The 15,082-nt window shown below is 37.8% G+C and overlaps 1 protein-coding gene across 1 annotated transcript in view; it reads right to left on the bottom strand.

Moving 5' to 3' along the window:
- The window catches only part of MsR1 (Myosuppressin receptor 1), a 32,069-nt gene extending 17,228 nt beyond the window's left edge, over positions 1-14,841 (bottom strand). The window contains exons 1-2 of the mRNA XM_020958718.2: positions 14,725-14,841; positions 13,814-14,112 (exon numbers count right to left, since the gene is read on the bottom strand). The gene's annotated coding sequence lies outside the window, so the exon portion shown is untranslated. The remainder of the gene's footprint in view (positions 1-13,813; positions 14,113-14,724) is intronic.
- Positions 14,842-15,082: the final 241 nt, after the last annotated feature.

Below are 15,082 nucleotides of genomic sequence, written 5' to 3' on the forward strand. Positions count from 1 at the left end.
TAATTGAGTGGCAAAAAGCCGAACTGATGATGATGATGATGATGGAGATGGAGATGGTCCTTGGCTGGACTTGGAATGAACATTTGATTGTCAGCAATTTGGTCACCTATTGGTTTCGGTAATTGCCTATCTATTTCATGGCCTTGGCCAGGTCTAAGTTATTAAGCAAATAAACGCCCATTTCAATAAGCACAAATCAAGCCACGTGTAACGAGCACTAACCTGACACAAACTTGGATTTTTTTGTTGTGGCTTTACTATGGAGGGTGGCACTAGTAGTTGTTCTATTCTATTATTAATAAAAAAAATGTATAAAAATATGAAGTTTGAGTGGTCAAAGGTTTTCTGCTTCTTAGTTGAAAAATATGCCTTTATATTTATGGTTTTTAGTAACCAATATATCAATTAAAATAAAGTTTAAGGTTTGGAATTTGGAATTAGTTCTGAAAGTAATGAAATCCTAAGATATACACTCGTCAATTTCAATACTTAGCTTAGATAAAAAGTTGTATTTTAATTTAATTACTCAAACAAATGAAAAATAAACTCTATTACTTTAAAGATAATGCTCTCACAATATTCCACCAATGAACTGAGTTTTTATGCCATTAAATTTAAGATTCAAAAGATATTCTTATTTTTTAACTCCCCTGAAATACTATTATCTTGGCCACATTTGTGCTCCATAAAAATAATAAGCAGCTGTTGCTATTGTCAGTCTTTTGACCGATTGGAACAACAACAATTGGCCTGCTTGTCAAGTGCATGGCTGGTTGAACCCAGCCGCCACGCCCCCCTTGACCAGACCGACCGCCCGCCCTCCCTATTTGCTTAGCCATTTTGTTTTGCCGACCAGGCTAAGTGGGAAGTGGGTCGATTGAAGAGGAACGAGAACCCACTGCGCCAAGAGTCCTGCCAACTGAGTGCCGCCAAGTCCCGAGTTTCTGAGTTCCTGAGAGGTCGTCTATCATTAAAGCAAGGCATTGGGGCGCAACGGCGGGACCTTGGCAAGGTCGAAACGGAGGTGTGAGCTTGCGACAAACTGTCAGTGCACACAGCTTACAGCTCACACCCACCCACCCATTCCACAAGGTCAGGGGCCAAGGCGGAGGTGTGAAAACGAAATGAAATTATGTAAATAGCGAATGGCAAAGAGTAATTAAAAATTTGATCTCGAGAAAAGTAAATTTGCTCAGGCGAATCTTTGCTGCTGGCAAGTTGACAGGATAATTGAAAAAAACATTTCGCTTCTGTTTACATTTTCTTCTCTATGAAATTTATGGTTTTAACAATGTATACATTTGGTGACTACGCTGCACTTTTTAGAGACATTTAGCCAACGTCTTGCATTTTCCATGGCCTTGGATTATTGTTTGCATTTTAAACCACAAAGAACCGCAGAACAGGAAATGCTTTCCCTTCCGGTTTTTGTCAAACAAAAGAAAATGGGGAAAGATAATGGCGCGACGATGAGAAATGTCATAAAACCAAAACGGAAATGACACTTTACACAGAGATTTTGCCACAGAAAATTCAAGGGGGATTCACGCAGATTGTCTAAACATTAAAACCACACTTTAAGGGGGGTGGCGGAGAATAAAAAACACGGTGCGGTCCCCATTGATACACCGAGATAATAACTCAAATGAATTGCTTGTCGAGAGCCACAGCAGGGTCCGGGGACACAGACTTTGTCCTTTGAGACGCCCGTCGGGCTCAATAAAAATGCCAGGCGGCCAGGACATTCAGTCCTGATTTGCAACAACAACAACGAAATGAAAATGCGAACAAACAGAGGCATCAAATGAGGCATTCCAAGGAGCAAACTGCAAAACAGATGATTCCAACATTATCATTTCAGCTCAGTTGTGTGGCAGTTGATGCTGTTTTCACCGCTTTTGCCGCAGTTACTGCTGCTGCTCCTACTGCTATTCCTCAGCGTTAAAGTAAACGACATTAATGGAAACATCAAAGTAATTTGATTGCATTTTCTCCCCCACAATGGATATGAATGAGCAGCGCCGAGCAGCAGTAGCAGCAGCCAAGCAGGCGGCCTGACAGCCAAACGAATGAAGGAATCCGCATATATATGGCATGTGAATGGAGATAGTTACACTGAGAGATAAGTTTAGGAGCTCTTAATGAGTTGTAAAATTTTTGAGATTTTATTTAAGACTTATTTTGTGCAGGCAATCTGTTTTCTGATCACTTTAAAAGCTTAGTTCTGATTTATTTATTAAACACTTTTCATAAACAACGAGTAGTGGCAGTAGATTTTAGTCTCGGTTTTTGCTTATAGGATTCTCTTTTAAAACCCCCTCTTTGTTCACTAATTTCTTTAAGTTTTAAATAATTTTAGTATATATTTTTGAGCAAACAAGATTGATCCTTTTGCTCAGTGTAGTTGAGCCCCTGGGGTATGTCTGTGTGGGCTGCACGCATAAGTAGCAGTAACAGTGGCTGTGGCAGGTTTCTCCTCTCTCCACCCTCATACCAGCAGGTCCTGCTGGTTCTGCCATTGATATTTCACCACCCGCAGTGGCCCCGCCCAGAAATTTCTTGCTCCTCCTTAATGGCATCTCATTTTCATGTGTGTATGTGTTCTTTTTTTTTTTTGTGCCGCGCTGTATGCCCAATGTTCCCGCTTTTCTCGGTAGCCCAGTTGATGCTGTGTTAATTTCATTTGCCGCACAAAAATAGACAACACGAAATGGAATATGTCCGACAATGTAATTGCCATGACCAAAGCAAATAAAATTAGGACCAAGTCCGAGGCCGATACTACTGGATACACAGGATGTGACAAAATGAAGGCCACACTTAAAGTGGCATTAAATGTGTCCCTTAATCATAACTCAATGGCAGATGAGTGCCCAGTCCCCGTGAAAAAAGGGTCTTCTTCGAACCCAAAGCCTTATTTATGCTCTACATTTTTGAACCCATTCGCACATAAATTATGGTAAATTAACCTGAAACGACTCATTAAATAAACATTTTGGCCTACAAATGCATTTCCATTTTGGCTTTCACAAAGGAAACCCAACCACCGCAAGCAACCTGAGATTTCCCGAGGTGTTTGTCATATTTATTTATGGGACCCGGCACCGTTTTATTTATTTATATTTAAATTTTAAGACGTCTGTGCATAAATCAATGTTGGTCCATTGTTCCTGCCGAATGATGTTGCCGTACCGTGAATTATGCAAGAGAGAGAGACAGAGTCCTGCTCGGTGAGTGGGCGTCCTTATCAATTCCTGGCACAAACACATGTCCTCATTTTCGGTATGCAAATGTCTCGCTCCCACAGATGTTTGCGGTTATTTGTCTCAACTACATTTCCTTTCGGGCTAAACTTTAAGATTGAACCCGTTTTCGACGGCCCAAATGTGTTGTGTCAGCTGCCTGAGGTCCTTTGTGACATTTGAGCTGAGTTCAGCTCGGCAGAGGAGACGTCGAGCTCAGTTCACAAGGGTCAACGGCAGAATTCAAATACGAATTTCTTTTCTATAAGAGTTTTCAACGTTTCAATTGAAATCACTCAAGCTTTTCATATCTTTTTTTGCATGTCTGAAAAAAGGTAAGCCAAGAAGTTTTGGCTATTAAATAAAGTATTAAGCAGACATTTCTCAAGATTTCTCTTTATCAAACCCTAGATTTTATCGAATATGAAAAAGTTTTGAGCAGCAAACGAGTGTCAGAGTCGTTGAATACATTTCGAAGAGTTTAAATTAATATCTTTAGATTTTAAGCCACTTGGAGTGGTGGTTTAGTACCAAAGTTTACAACAAATGTCATTAAAAATGGCAAGGTCTTTAATAAAGTACCAAGTATAGATGTTTCAAGATTAATCCACGTTTATTTTCCAGTATTTTTCAAACCAAAATAAATATATATATATATATTGAGAGATAAACAATTTGTACAGGTGCCACAAATAAATTCCAGAAATAAGATTTTCATTCATTCAACTCAACACAGATAAGTTCATCAAATATCTCATTTTATCCAGGAAATTGTGTGGGGTTTCAATATTGAGGAATTTTTCCTTAACCCGATGCGACTATCCATAACCCCGTGAAATATGACTGAATTGCAGAACCCTTTTGCCTGGCATTTATTTGCGTTTGCGTTTGCGTTTCCCCCCCTTTCTGGCTAGAATCAACAAACGCCACAATCCACGTTTTACACCAAACAAAAAGATCAAGCTAACAACTCAAACTCAAACTTGGACTGCCGGTTGCCAGTTTTGCCGGTTTGCCAGCTCCCCAAGTATTTTCACGCGCATTAGCTGCTCGTTTTCAGGGGAGGGGGGGAGACTTTTCCCCAAAAACCCACGGGAAGGAGGGGTTAAACTGGAGCTGAGCTGGGAAAATATTTGGCCTACGTAAAATATGCAGAAAGTTCATCATGAAAGCAAATAAAACGCATACGCCGCGTGGGCCCCGAACAGTCCAACAGGGGCTGCCTGTCAAAATATGAATAATGGCGCAGCCAGATGAGGGGCCTTCGGTTGGCCTTTTTTACCCTCACATTTCTCACACCCTTCATTTTCTTCTCCATTATTTTGTTTTTCTTTTTTTATATTTTCTTTTTTTTTTTTAAATAGCAGCTGTAAAAAATTAAAAGCCTGCAGCTGCCTGCGGCTGCACAGGAATAAAAAGAAAAATACTGCCAAGTCAGCTGTAAATAGCTCAGCCGCCTGCTCTCAGTCCTTCGACATCTTTGGTGAATGAAAGCCGGCAAGGTCAAGTACACGAGTGGGTGGTCCAGAGCCCACTTTGCCGTACACCGAGAAACAATTCAAGTAGTTGAATTCTTTTGCTGGAAAAATACCTTATCTTTGGTCAGAGTATTTCCAAGAATATATAACTTGTATTGCAGGTGGGAGGGATCCACAGTCAAGGCCAAATAAAATAGGATATATCATATCTCTTTATGCAAGGAAAGAGTATTTTAAGAATTGTCTTAGCTTTGTAGATTTTTCTTTGGTGGGCGGCTTTAGATTGTTAATTTTGCATGAGGTATTGGGGGAGGTGTGGGTTTTTCTTTTCGGGGCTTTTCTGCTGACCACTTGACAAAATTTGAGGCTCCCGTTGAAAAATAGACGTGGAAAAGTGAAAAGCAGTTCGAAGTTTATGGTGCCTACGTGTCGGCCATAGTTAATTTATTATCCTGGTCCCTTATATATATTCTCCACCCAAGGCTTTAAAACTTTGTACTGACTGGCGGATGTCTTTTTTGTCAGCTTTAATCAATTGCTGGGAAAGCTTTTTATCTGTCCTGTCAGGCGAAAAAACAAATTATGACAAAATGTAACCGTGAACGGAAAGGACGAGAGTCTAGGAAAACGCGTCTAGAAGCAAATTGTTACCCTGGCAATGGCGGGGCTAAAAATAAATACAGAAATACAGAATACAAATGCTGGTTTATTAAGTCTGATAATCCACCACCTTACAGGGTAAATAAATATTCGACGGAATGCGACTTCATGATCACACTGTCACGAGCAGAATCCTGTATCATTAATCTCCCATCCCCCTCGTAGGAAATTGGCCCCACAAAAACCCCCCTCTTTGTTATCGCAGCTTATCGCACCTCGGTCTTTGTTTCATTTTCGGATCCCAGGTCCCCCAACTGATTGATGGCCGCTCATTTGCTGAGATGCCGAAATGCCAAGAGATGCTGCCTCCTCGTCTGCATTATGTAGCCGCATAAATCACATAGTCTGGTGCGTTCGTGCATGCAATTTGCATTTAATTTTTAGTTGAGCCCCCATTGAGATCTAGTTTCGGGTGATTATTTGTCTGACACAGCAGCAAATCGGATCTAGTTGTCGTCATCGCTGTCCGGCGATAAAGTGTTGACAAGTTGCATGGTGTTTCCTCCCCTCAGACTAAAGAAGTGCTGCCTGAAATGGTTCTGGTTCTAAAAACTAGGGATGCTTAGATAAGAAATATCGGTAAAACTATCGAGTTTGATTTTATATCGAAAGTATGGCAAGTATATTTGATACAATATAAACTAAAGTTGAAAAGGAAATTAATGAAGGTAAGATTAAAGTTAAAGCTGTGAAACTTAACTATAATTAACACTACAGTGTCATTTTTATTAGGTGATGAGAATATATTACTATATCAAGATGTATCGATGTATGTATATCGATATGTAGCTAATGAAAATTCGATATATATTTTATTATTAAGTTTGTTTTACCGTGATATATGCTATTATGACTTTCGACAGAAGTTTGCCATGTAGTATAGAAGTTATTTACTACCCCTTATCAGTGTCAACAGATAAGTTCGCTCATTTAATGTTTTAATTAATTTATAAAACCGTTTACATAAAAATTTAACTTAAAGTGTTTCAATATTTAATATTTTATATAATTTTCAATCAAATTAATTTACAAAAATTCCAATATATATCGATAGTTTATTTATTTTTACCATCTCTACTCACAGCAAGGGGCTCCTCCGGAGTTTGCCTAATTAAGTTGGCTAATTTTGGCAGACAGACAAACTGACGGACGGATGGACAGCGGCATTAGCACTTCACATATCATCATCAGAGTCCTTCAGGCCAGGGAGTCCGCAGCTCTCGCCAAATGTCATCAACACTAATGGAATAATTTGAAATCTACTTAGCTCCAAGGCAAGGACGATGGGTGGTCGAATTTTGTTTCTCTTTCCTTCGAACTTTTCGCCCCTCCGTGGACCCTTCGTCGCCCATCTATCTCTCGCTTTTGTTGATAATAACATTATTTATGTTGTTTTAATTATTTTACGCATTTTACCACAGAAAATTACAATGAACTGTGTAGAAGTGGGCGTGGACATACTGTGCTGGGCCTGGCAGGAATCCTTGCCCTTTGCCCCCAATGCATTTGTAGTTGTAATTAAGGACGAAGCGGGCTAATTGAATTATGTGAGTGATGGTGGTGACACAAACACAAACACAAACACAAACACAGAGAGTCCACAGGGTGTCCATTAACTTGTACAAATTGCTGACGACTTCAAGTTTGAAAGGCTTAAAGTTGGTGCTTGAGAAACATGTTTTCGCACTTAGGAGATTTGTTGTTGACAAAACCGAGAAATTTGCGTGTAAATTTTAATGTAGTTTGTGGTAAATTCTGGCCAAGAAATTGTCACAAAGGCTCGAGGGGAATATAAGTACATTATTTATGTTCCAAGTACTTCAAATAAGTGTCTATTTAGGGATATTTATTCAAATAACACTGGAAAATAAGCTTTAGTAGAGTTACCTCTGATTTTGTGTATTTGTTCATAAATATTTTCTTTTCAGAAATAAACACTTAAGTGGTTTCTCAATATTTTCTTTACAAATAGTTCAAGCAACACCCTATATAATGCTTTATCATTCAATCCACTGAGTAAATAATACATTGCTCTTTATTTACACTAATCGCAATTTTACTACTGCCCATAAACGTGACAAACTTTCATAATTCTTTGGCAACGCAAACGAACAACAAGTAAATATTTACCAAAGCCTACAGGAAAAGTGAGAGAGAGCTGAGCAACTCCCATAAATTGATTCATTTTGTTTGCTAATTATAGGCGAACGATAGGCCATTAAACCGCGTATCGCCAAGGCAAAACCCAAAAACTCAATAGAAAAAATATAGTTCCAAGGAGTCCAGAGAAGCCAATTAACTTTGTGGCTAGCCAATGGCAAAGTTTGTTTTGTAGAAATGGTAAAACAATCATTAAAGCTGATTATTGTAATTAGGAAATTGTAGTCAAGTGAAGGTCAAAGCGATTCTTGATTAACAGTAAGTGAAACCATAAACCCAACCGCTTAAGATTTTAAGACTTTAATTTATGAGGAATCCATATGATTGCTTTAAGTTTCAATCCAATTAACAATATTGTTTCAACCCTGGCAAATTGCAATCTCCGTTTGTCGATTTATAGATTAAATCTTAAGTACTTATGTTCAATTGTATATTTAACCCATTTCCTCTGCTCCGGCTAAGAGTTCTTGGAATGCCTTTGGCATGCAAATCTCTCTTGTGCAGTTTTTCTTTCTTTATTTTTTTTTTTGCCTTAATTATGCGCCGGATTGCGCTTTATCGGATTGAAGCACGCACTCGAAAAGGTCATCAGCCGTCATCGATGTATCGGCTCCGTGATCCTTGGACTACTTTATGACCCAATTATGCCAAAGTGTCTGACAGTTGGCGATGCGTTTTCGCGCTGCGAACTATGAGCGCTCCTACGGAGTTTTCTCGGTGCCGAGGAGCCCAGGATTGTTGGGCTGAAACCATGATTTGTTTGCTTGACTTGGCTGACACGAAGCCAAAATGGTACACGCACACGGCCCGATGAAGCCAAGCCAGCCAGCCCCCTTTTTTTGCTGTAAAAACTTTCTCTAGCTTACTGAGAAAATAATTATTTAAGGGGGAAAAATAATGTAATTTGTTTAAAGATTAAACTGCAATATTAATGCAGCTTGATTTTAAAGGTAGATAAAGGTATTCTTAAAGGGATTAAGAGAAGAAATTAGATTTAGAAGTATATAAGCTTAGTTTTATTCACAGAAAGCCAATTAAATACCGTTTAAATGTCTTCAAATGATATATTTATTTTTATGATTTCGTATTTTTAATATTACCACAAACTACCTTTACAATTTCTTTCACTGCATGGCATAGTTGGGTGTGCCCGGTGTCTTGTTCCTTTCGATTTGATTGCTGCAATTGCTTGGCAATAAATAAATGAGAGAGGCGTTTGCAGTTACAGAATGCTGTCTATTACGTGCCTGGCATGAAAGTACTTAACCATTGCTGTAGTCGTAGCCGTACATTGAAATGTAATTTAAATGGATTCCGCTCTTCCATGTCCCTTTTTTTTACGCTGCGGCAACAGCGACATTTATGCTATCCGAAAGCAGTTAGCAAAAGGGGGGTTATTCCTAGAAATTTTCGGTGGCCAAAAGGAAACCCTTTCGAGTTGGCCAAGTGCCAAATTGTCCTGTCATAAAGGCAACTATTACGGCGACACTTGATGTTGAGAAGGAGTGGGTCAGGGAAGCAGATCCCGTGGATATTCTATAATCAGCAGCAACGGCAACTAATGGGAGCACTTAATGCCGGGGCACCTTCTGCCAGGACGACTTTCCTCTCATGAAACTGTGATGAGGAGGGCGGAAAAGAAAAAAAAAAAAAAAAAAGAGAAAAACCCGGGAAGAAATGATTTCGGCATACTGTTAAATTCATTGGACACATTCCAGGGACTTTAATGGCCATTCGCTGTTGCCAAATGTTGCGGCTCTGCTGACGCAGCAGCTTCATTAAGGTGCCCATGGTCATGTCCTTTTCAATTCATTTTATTCTCTATCAACCCGCACTGCCAGCTGGGGATTCCTTAAAGTTTTTCTCCCTCTATGTTCCTTTGAAGTAGTTTAAACGAAAGTTTGCTAATTTTGTTTGGTTTTCTTGAATTCCATTTTATTTCTTATGTAACTTGGCAAGATTTGACATAGTTTTGCCCAGGATTTATTAATAAAAGTAAAGAAAGTTGGTTGAATATTTATCATTCCAAAGAAGATTCGAGCGAGGCATTTCCTATGAAAACTTAATGAAGCAATTATATTTCTTATGTATTTCTGTTGGATTTTATTTATTGTACTTGTTGTCTTGTATAATTGTTTAATTGGTAGCTTTTAACTTGCTTTAAGTAGTTAAATTTGTGATTTTGAATTGGTATTTGAGTTTCAATAAATGTTAGTATTCCTTTAAAACCTCTCTTAGTAGAACATGTGTTTGTTTTATTAAGACTTTAAGCAAAGATCGCAGCATTGTTTATTTTTCGCTAAGCACTTATCACATTTAACAATTAGTGGCAGCCCAGAGCATTGTCGCAAATTACAATCACAGTTTTTCGCCATTTTTTTAGGCAGTTTTTTTCTGGCTTTGAACGAATTTGTTTGCATTTTCCTATAATGCTTTGCAGCCTCGCTCTACTCGGGGCTCATAAATTATGCAGGAGTCGTCGTCCTCTTGTTATTTTTTCCGTTGGCTTTTTTTGAATTTATGATGCCAACTTAAATCGCGAATATTCCGGCGTTCCCGGGTTCTGCTGATGTTGTAAAGCGCCTCAAGTGTTCGCCATGAACAATTTTTGTCACAATCTCGCTGTTGTTGGTAAAAGTTTCCACTCTTTTTTTGTTTTGTTTTTATTTTTTGGTGTTGTGTTAATAAATTGTTGTTGGCTGAAAAAGTCCGAAACAGGAGTCAACTTTTCTATGCCTGGCTTTTTACGCTTCAAGGCAATTGGGTGGGCGGATAACTGGCAGTTGCAGTTCAAGTTTTTCAAATGGTTTTTTCGATTGCCAGGACAGTGCATTTCGGGATGTGAGACACTTATCAACTGTGAAATATGTAGCTTTAAGGGATTATATATAGTTGATTTTAAAACAGCACTAAAAAATATGTGTATAGAAATTTAATGGAAACGTGCTAGGAATTTATTTGGAGTTTTCCTAAGCTGTATGTTTTGATTTCATTTTGCTTTTGATTGGAGATTTTTGTATTGAATATAAATATAAATATTATTATGGAAATGTAATTTGAGAAACAAATGCATATAATAAATTTTAAATTGCTCGCTGTCTGGATATTAAATTTATATAAACTTAAACAGAGAACTATATTTGAAACTCTTAACCAATTAAAGTGCTTTAAATATTGAATAGTTTTACTGAAACAATGTTAACTCCTGACAAAATTTCACAAGTAATTAATATTATTTTTAGGGACTACATATTCTTTCTTTTTAAGTAAGAAACAAACATTTATTTTATCTAGCAAACCCTAATTAGGAATACTTAAAACAATTAATTTTGCAAATGTCAACGACCTAAGAATGTCCCAAGTCGTAAAAGCCATTTAATTTGTAGCTTCTGATAGGAAGCTCTTAACTTAATCTTTAAATTAAATTACTCTCTTCCTTTACCCTTTTTTTCCCTTTCTGAATGTGAAATCATTTAATTTTGAAATAAAGTTACACTCTTTCTTTTGCTGTCAGTCCCTGAAGGGAAACATTTCTTTACAAATTTAATGTTTTAATTGGTTCTGACAATCTTAAGTGCTTCTTCAGGGTTTCTTCTCTTAATGGGATTTCAACATAGCCTTGGTTTATGAATGAGATATCCAAGCCCAAGGCTTCGGCCAAATCTTATCACCTATAAAATCCTTGGCTTAAGGCTGTTGTTTGCATATCAAATATTTAAGGAAAACATGGCCCCAAATTTAATGTTTCAATTGGTTTGCCATATCTTAAATGCTTCTGGCAACGAACGCTGAAAGTAATTTTAATGTAATTGGCATTACGTGCGGGGGATTTGTTTTGTTGGTATTTTTGGCATATCATTTTCATACAAATCTGATGCGAAGCACAAACCCCTAAACACAAGTACGACCCCCTCCCCACATATTCACTCCAATCACGGCAAACGAGCATAAAAAATAAGCATAGCTTACAACTAGGCAAACACACACACTCCCACTCCCACAACAATGTCAAGGCAGGTCAACCCACGAAATAAGAAAAAAAAACCTAGAAAAATCCGACAAAGAATTCAATGGAAATGGGAGGCAAAAACAATCGAAATCAGCAGCCCACGCTTATCACAAATCAACTCAAATTACGAACTCAAATACGAGAGGGGAAAGCCGTCAAGGAAATATTTGTGCGTGCATGAAACAAAGGCGAAAATAACAACAACAACAACAAGAACGCACAACACCTACACTTACACACACTAACACTCGTTGAACCATATGAAATTCAATAGGAAATAAGCCGAGGGAAATCTGAGCTGAAAATTTGACTGCGCAAATAAAGTAATATCAGCAAAGTCAATAAGGCAAATCGTCAGACTTGATTTCGATCATTATTACGCATACGCCGCATAGGCCGACGCCAACACCGGCGTTATGCAAATTAGACAACAATTTTTGGCCCAGTGTTTTGGCTCCTTGGAGATAAAAGTCTCTGCCGCCTGGTGAGTTGGAAAATAATTTATAATTTATAGAGGAAATTACTGACAAAAAAAAAAAGGAGAAACAGGACTAGCAAAAGAGTGTCTTAACAAATTTGACGAAGCAGTTTCCACCGAGTTGGCGAAAGTTTTAACTGATTTTTGATTAAAATCTTATCCCATAATAACAGGAGGAAGTGAAAGTAAACCAAAGCTGAAACTTTGATAAGTTTTCATTTCCTCCGCGCCGCAAAGTCATCCCCACGGATAGACCGACATATTGAGTGCGTCATGGAGCCGCCTTTAATTAAATTTGTTTGTATTTTTTACTTATTTGTTTTCTCTGCAAATTGACAGATGACTTTGTTTTCCTTTTTGATTAGTTTCTTTTTTTCGGCTATGAAGAAGGCCTTGTAGGCAGTGATAAAATATCCCTGTAAAACCTTGATGCTCGGCATAAAAAACATACCAATTTTTTAACAATCTGTGTCGGGAGCCAGTGCAAAAATCTATTCTCGGAAAATTGTTTACTTTGCGGAAGAGCTTGCTTTTGGCATTCACAACTTTTCGCAGATTTCGTCGAACTCAATACAATGGCATAGCTTTCCACATCGCATATTCTGTTTTTTTTTCTTCTTTTATTTCTGTAACGTATTTGGATTTGATTTTCAATATGTAATAGCATGAAGAGCTTATAGCGATGAGGGATTAATTTTTTTAAATGTAATGCCAAAGGGAGACTTAGCACGTCCTTGAAAAATATAGCAAACATACAAATTGAACGATGGATTTATGTTATATTAAGCTGGTTTGGTTTGAAATTATTTACGCTGCATTAAAGCAAATCAACATAGGTAATTTGTACATTTTAGATATAAAATTGTTGCTAAAATCTAAGCGACTTTCTCGAGTGCTTACTTCTAACCCCCCCGACAATTAATATTTACTTTAGCTCAACATATTTTCTGGCCATTGATTCAAGGACCTTGCTGTATACATAATTTTTCTCGCTGCGACACTTATTTTTCTGGGCTGTTTGCCATTCCCTTTCATTGTCCTGCGCTGTCACGTGCAAGCGGTCAGCTCTTGTATTTGCCTAGTGCCATTTTGGTGATTGTTTGCATTGTTTCAGGACCAGGGCAAAGTCACTTTTTGTCCGCCTTTCTTTATCTTTCGCTTAGAATTCCAATGATAGAGAAATCACAGGGACAATGGACTGCCAAAAGGGATAGCTCGAGGCTCGAGCCATCCTTGAAGGGTTTCCGTTTTCGTCTCGAGCGTGGGTGTATACCGAATAGCTTTGAGTATTTGAACCCTTGGCATCTCTGTGATGCTGCCTGTACTCTTTGTCAAAATCTGGGAACTTCCACTTGAGGAATAAGTGTTAAGCGGAGAAAATGCCTCAACACTCCATTAATTTTCCGGCTAAAAAAAAAGGAGAATTGACAAAGACGAGCAAGCTATCGGAGTGCCCAATTGACGAGAAGGTTGATAAATTCCCGGAAAATCCTAAAGAAAATGCGCTTCTTTAACTCAACTGCAATTGTATTGATAAGAGTTCAATTACTCTCATGTCCAAGAGCCTTCGGAAGCAGCTTTAAATCTCTTCAAATTTATGAGTGCCACTTGATCAGGTTTGATTTCTGCAAAATTGGCCTGAACTCCCAATGCCCCATTTAATTATTTACAAATAAAAAGCACTTGAATGCTCTCCAGAGACCCTCGCATATTTATAGCGCTGCGCAGATATATGTAGGTTGGGTAATTTATTGTCTCACAAATAATTCAAGCGGTTGACACTTACTGCAAAACTAGGGTCCAAAGTGTTGTCCTATCGTTGATTTATGGCAAATTATTCAAGCAGCTGTTCGGCAAACATTTGCCCTCGGCTGATGATGCATTATTATAATGATTTCAATCTGTTCAGTTTTTCGGTTAATATTTATTTGCGTAATTTCACACACAATGCCTGCATTTTGGCAGGCGTTTTGCACAATTATTTGATATATTTTGAGTTCATTATCGTTTTATTTGGTTTCCATTTAACACTTTGTTTTGTAGGTTGAGAGCGTCAATATGTTAGTTGAAGAAAGTGTTTAAAGACTAAGAAAATAGAGTTTAGAAATTGGTTATTATTTATTATTAATATTTAAATTTCTTGATCCGTTTTTTTTTCTTTTAAGATAAAATCGGGGTATCGAAGTAATATTTAGATTTCATTCTTTAATTATAAGGACCATCAATCTTTTAATTTAAAATACTCTATTAACATGTTCTTTTTTTAACTTTTAATGAAAAAAATATTATATTTGAGACTAAAAAATACTAAAAATAAAAGGTATTTTAAAGCATCTTGAAATCATAAATTAATTGACAATTTCTAGATCCGGACACTTGGTAATGAACTCTTGTATCACTTTATCATTGAAAAATATTCAACAACTAACTTTAAAAATAATTTTAAAGTCCAAATAGTATTTATTTTTCAAATTATTTTTCTTACTAAAAATATAAGCACCAGTTTATTTATAATAAGAATATATTTTTTTAAGATTTTTATTAATTAGCTAAATCACTGGAAAATGCTAGCTAATAACGCAGCCGCATCGCACGGAACGCAAAACGCAACTGACACGGCTGCAATGAAAATCGGAAAATTCGTAGTCAGTTTTAGGTTCGGCAGAGGATTATGTTTGATTTTGATTGGGAACGAACCGTAGAAGCGACGACGATGCGAACGCCACCGAGCGAGAATGAAGACTGTGTGTTCAAAGGGGCAGCAACTCAGACCGAAGGAGCAGCAGCAGCAGCCGCAGTTAACTGTCAGTTACTGCTGCGTTGCCAACTGCTTCCTGTGGACCATGTCCTTGCGTTCCACCAAAGACATTTTTGTGCAAAGTCAGGACTCGTAAGCAAACACATTTGCAGACTCTCTTAGCTCTGGGAGGGACTCTCTTAATTGCCATTCTTTCGCGCAGGCGTCCTGTGAGAACAGCTGTTCTTGGCACGCCATCAGCTGTTCTCGCTGGACTTTGTTTATGTTTTGATGGATTTTCTTTCTTACATCCTATTT

Source organism: Drosophila serrata, unplaced genomic scaffold (assembly GCF_035046125.1).
Source record: "Drosophila serrata isolate PLE 108 unplaced genomic scaffold, ASM3504612v1 contig_217, whole genome shotgun sequence".
Lineage (NCBI taxonomy): Eukaryota > Metazoa > Arthropoda > Insecta > Diptera > Drosophilidae > Drosophila > Drosophila serrata.